Source organism: Glycine max, chromosome 4 (genome assembly GCF_000004515.6).
Source record: "Glycine max cultivar Williams 82 chromosome 4, Glycine_max_v4.0, whole genome shotgun sequence".
In the NCBI taxonomy this organism is placed as follows: domain Eukaryota; kingdom Viridiplantae; phylum Streptophyta; class Magnoliopsida; order Fabales; family Fabaceae; genus Glycine; species Glycine max.
This window is the reverse complement of record NC_016091.4, coordinates 30,572,517-30,577,797: the sequence shown is the minus strand read 5'-3', so window position 1 is coordinate 30,577,797 and position 5,281 is coordinate 30,572,517. Positions and strand designations below refer to the sequence as shown.

The window sequence follows — 5,281 nt, the reverse complement described above, 5'->3', positions numbered from 1 at the left end:
ACCTTTGGCCATCATTTCTGCTCCAAATCGCGAAAGGAGAGCATTTTCGGGGTCGTGAAGTGCGTGGCTACGAGTGGGACTTCGAAAATTCAGGTTTGGGTGGACTTCTTTCTCTCTTAAATTTCGTGGGTATGGGGTTTTGGGAGATATGATGGGTGGTTTTGTTAGTTTTATGCTGTGTGATGATTATTTGTGAAGGAACTTGTTGAAAGCTTGTTGAAATTGCCATGTTGGGATGAGTTAGACATACCCATTCTGTTTTAGGGTTTTGTGATGATGTTTATATGCTAAAATTGCCTATGGAAACTGTTAGAGATGAAGGGTAGAGTTAACCTAGGGTTAGAAAGTGAGAATGTGGTGTTGTGAGTGGAAAAAAGAGTGAGGCTTTGAGAGTTGGAAGGCTAAGTCTGAATTCTGTGGTAAATGGAGGTTAAAGTGAGTTAATACTAGCTTGAAATGTCATTTAGGACTTGGGAGAAAGCTTGGACTGTGCTAGAGAGAAGAACAAATGATCAAAATGAACAAAGAGCTATTTCTAGGGCAAATTTGGGTGTTGAGGAGTCAAATTTTGATTCGGTGGAATTTTAGGTGTAAATTCAGTTTGAGCAAGTTTAGATTGATGTTATGGACTTGTGTGAGGTGAGAGTTTGCTTCAAATTTACCTCATTCTAAATTTCACTTTTCAAACCTAGAAAACCCATTGAATTGAGGGGTGTTGGACACCTAGATTCTGTGTTGCTGTGCTTTAAAGCTTGGCTTTGGTTTAGACATGATTGATACATGATTTGGGACTTGTAGGAATTGATTTGGGCAAGATTGGATGAGAGGAAGTGGGATTTTCGAAATCTGCACTTATGCAGAATTTTGCTGTCAAAATAGGTGCAGCAGAATTTTGGCTTTGTGCAGAAAAATGCTTGTGTGTGGTTGGCTGTGGAAAGTCTAGTGCAGAATGAGTTCTGGATGTTTGCTAGTAGATCCCAACGGTCAAAATGTAGGCTTATGCACTATAGACTTCCAGTAAAATTTTGGAGTCGATCCAAGGGTAACGAATTGGATCGAAGGAATTGTTACTGGGGTCTTTAAGTGAGAAAAGCTGTGATTTTGGTTAGTGTGTTGAGCAGAGTTTTTCTGCCTTTGCCCTGTTTTGCTTGGTTGTGATAGCTTGTGCTGTTTAAATGTTGTTTTGCTTGGATGTTGTGGAAGCTTGGGAGGATTGATGGGGACCCGGTATTGAGAGAAACGAGGATATGGGCTACGTGGGAGTACGTGAGCTCAGTTGGAGGTGAGCAACAGGGGATGGTGGGTTTATGCGCGCATTGTGGATGTGGAAAACTTGTTGTGCACCATCGCCCGACCGCCACCTAGTACCACATGTGATGGGTACCCCATAATCCTACAAGCTTGAGATGAGGAAGTGTTGAAGGGTGAAACTTCCTGCTTTTATTGTTGACCACAGAGTAGTACCTGGAGATATGTCATGGGGGTCAGGAGACCTTGGCGACGTCAGGTGGGGTGCTATTGCCCAAAACCAAGCTTGACCAATCCCGACCCAACCCGGGCATAGTCGGTCAGTGAGAACTTGAGATGTACCTAAGCAGGCGAGCTCCTGGCAGTCAACAGATAAAAGGAACAAAGACCACAAAGCAAGGAGGCTTGTGGTGGCTGGCCAGCTGTGAACTTTGATTGATATGTGGGTTATGGCCTCTGGTAATCGATTACCAAGGGTGGGTAATCGATTACAAGGCTAAAAAATGAAGATAGGAGGCTAAGATGGTCTCTGGTAATCGATTACCACGGGGTGTAATCGATTACCAGGCTTGAAAACGAGGTCAGGAAGCTAAGGAAGCCTCTGGTAATCGATTACCAAGGGGTGTAATCGATTACCAGGCTTAATAAGGGAACTGGGAGATGGTGGAAGCCTCTGGTAATCGATTACCAGCCTGTGTAATCGATTACACAGAGGAATGGGTCACTGGTAATCGATTACCAGGCATGTGTAATCGATTACACAGTGCATTATTGCATATTTCATGTTCTGAGGCTGTGTAATTCAAGTTTAGCCTCTGGTAATCGATTACCAAGGCTGTGTAATCGATTACCAGAGATGAAAAGCCTTAAAATACCCCTTTTAATTGCATGTAGTGGTTATGAGATGCATTGTGTGGCGGCATAGCTAGATTCTTGTGAAAGAGTCTACCCCTTTCTTTTCTTTCTTGTAGATCGTGATGGCGGCGCAGCTAATCCGTGATCGAGTAGAGATGGAGTGCCTAGAGGGAGCTTGGGAGACCCTCGAAGGCAACACGAGGTGCCGATTTCAGGGCACCATTCGATTCACGGCTACTTCTTTGGTGCATCCAGATGAACCTGCACGGACGCTTCAGTGCACGGTGGAGTGGACAGCTCCTTGGATTAGTTTTGTGTATTTTTGAGGGTGTGTGTATCTAGGACTGACTGTTAGGTTTACTCTTTTGTTTTGTATGGGTAGACCTGATGTATAGGAATTTGATTATTGTATACTTGTGGCTGAAGCCACCACTATGGACACCTTTGCTCTGGATGACACTATGTATTTTGTAAAACTCCCATATTTTGGACAGCTTTAAATGATGAATGCGTTTATGATTGATCTTGTTATTTGAAAAGAAAGCATTAGCAAATTTATTTGTAAAAGAGTTTATCGACCGTATTTTATTCTTTTATTTTCATGTGACGACCTAAAGTAATGGCCGGTACATTCTTCCTTTTGAAACAACAAAATAGTTTAGAGATTATGAGCGGTAAGAAAGAAATGACTCCGAATAGAGTTGTGAACTAGCCATTCAGGACTCTGTAGTGAGGATTTTCCTTCTAAACCTAGTTATGGTGAAAAGAGAAAGAAATGAAAAAGAAAAAGAAGAAAAAAAAATTTACCATGGTTTTTGTTATTTAAATTATTACTATTAAACCAGTCATTAATTTAGGGACGCCACACAGAGTAGTAGTAGAAATCATGTAGCAACGGATTTTAGCGACCACCCATGCTGAGTTATTTTGGATTTTTTGTTTTAGTAGCTAGGGTTGTTATTTTTGGCTGAATTTTTTTGTGGTAACTTCTTTTAATCTATATTTTGTGGGAAAAATAACTAGAGCCTTTAGTTTTGTCAGATTTGAAGGTTCCAAAAAAGTAGCAAATTTTGTGTTTTTCAAAACTTCAAACGGCCATAACTTGGGTAGAAAAAAATTTCCTACTCCATGGAAGCCAGCCATAGGACGGCTGAGGTCTCCATCGTCCAAAAAAAGTGATTCTGTCAAAAGTTTTTTATTTTTCAAGTTTTATTCACTTATTTTTCCTAACCTACCATTTTTAGCTTCCATAGTTAGACTTTGAATTTTTGCCTGAAATTTTTTGTGCTATCTTCTCATCATTTTATAAGGTTGCTCACAAAATTTCAAGTCATTTGGATATCATTTGAGGGTAGCTGTAGTTCAAACCTACACCTTTATTTACATGACAAGGCAACTAGTTGTGCATGCTGAATGTAGTGTATGACTAGAGGCAATCCATCTGACTTACAACCCTTTGATCCTGAGATAGATAGGACATTTCATAGATTAGTTAGGCATCATTTTATACCTTTTGATCATCCTGAGCATTCCATTAATGGTGAATCTGTGCATTCTGTTATTGGTGATTTTGAACATCCTGATTTTGAGCATTATAATTTTGAGCATTCTGATTCTGAGCATTCTGATTTTGAACATTCTGAGAACATGGCACAACCTCCACCCCGTGAGAGGACTCTAAGGGAAATGGCTGCACCTGATTTCACCTACGAAAGCTTGTGCATGCAATACCCTGATGAAGATGTCCCATATGTTCTTAAAACTGGACTAATTCATTTGCTTCCAAAGTTTCATGGCCTTGCAGGTGAAGACCCGTACAAACATTTGAAGGAATTTCATATCGTCTGCTCCACCATGAAACCCCCAGATGTCCAAAAGGATCACATATTTCTGAAGGCTTTTCCTCATTATTTAGAGGGAGTGGCAAAGGACTGGCTGTATTACCTTGCTCCAAGGTCCATCACGAGCTGGGATGACCTTAAGAGAGTATTCTTAGAAAAAATTTTCCCTGCTTCCAGGACCACAACCATCAGGAAGGATATCTCAGGTATTAGACAACTCAGTGGAGAGAGCCTGTATGAATACTGGGAGAGATTTAAAAAACTATGTGCCAGTTGCCCTCACCATTAGATTTCAGAGCAGTTGCTTCTCCAATATTTTTATGAATGACTCAGTAATATGGAGAGAAGTATGATAGATGCTGCCAGTGGTGGAGCCCTTGGAGACATGACTCCTGTTGAAGCCAGAAACTTGATTGAGAAGATGGCTTCCAACTCCCAGCAGTTTAGCGCCATAAATGATGCTATAGTCATTAGAGGAGTGCATGAGGTAGCTACAAACTCAGCTGCATCATCTGAAACTAAGAAGCTTGAAGGCAAACTGGATGCATTGGTTAACTTGGTAACCCAGCTGGCCTTGAACCAGAAATCTGTACCTGTCGCAAGGGTCTGTGGTTTGTGCTCCTCTGCTGACCACCATACAGACCTTTGCCCTTCCATGCAGCAACCTGGAGCAATTGAGCAGCCCGAAGCTTATGCTGCAAACATTTACAATAGACCTCCTCAACCTCAGTAGCAAAATCAACCACAACAGAACAATTATGACCTTTCCAGCAACAGATACAACCCTGGATGGAGGAATCACCCTAATCTCAGATGGTCTAGCCCTCAGCAACAACAACAACAACCTGCTCCTTCCTTCCAAAATGCTGCTGGCCCAAGCAGACCATACATTCCTCCACCAATCCAACAACAGCAATAGCCCCAGAAATAGCCAACAGTTGAGGCTCCTCCACAACCTTCCCTCGAAGAACTTGTGAGGCAAATGACCATGCAGAACATGCAGTTTCAACAAGAGACCAGAGCCTCCATTCAGAGCTTAACCAATCAGATGGGACAAATGGCTACACAATTAAATCAACAACAGTCCCAGAATTCTGACAAGCTGCCTTCTCAATTTGTCCAAAATCCCAAAAATGTCAGTGCCATTTCATTGAGGTCGGGAAAGCAGTGTCAAGGACCTCAACCCGTAGCACCTTCCTCATCTGCAAATGAACCTACTAAACTTCACTCTACTCCAGAAAAAGGTAATGACAAAAATTTACCTAACAATTTTTGTGCAGGTGAATCTTCCACTGGTAATTCTGATTTGCAGAAGCAGCACATCCCTCCTCTTCTGT

General features: G+C 41.7%; 1 non-coding gene across 1 annotated transcript; it reads right to left on the bottom strand.

The window, feature by feature from the left end:
* Positions 1–4,128: 4,128 nt before the first annotated feature.
* On the bottom strand, positions 4,129–4,235 carry LOC113001561 (small nucleolar RNA R71). Its single transcript, XR_003266955.1, has one exon. It is a non-coding gene; the product is annotated as a small nucleolar RNA R71 (small nucleolar RNA).
* Between the last annotated feature and the right edge of the window lie 1,046 nt (positions 4,236–5,281).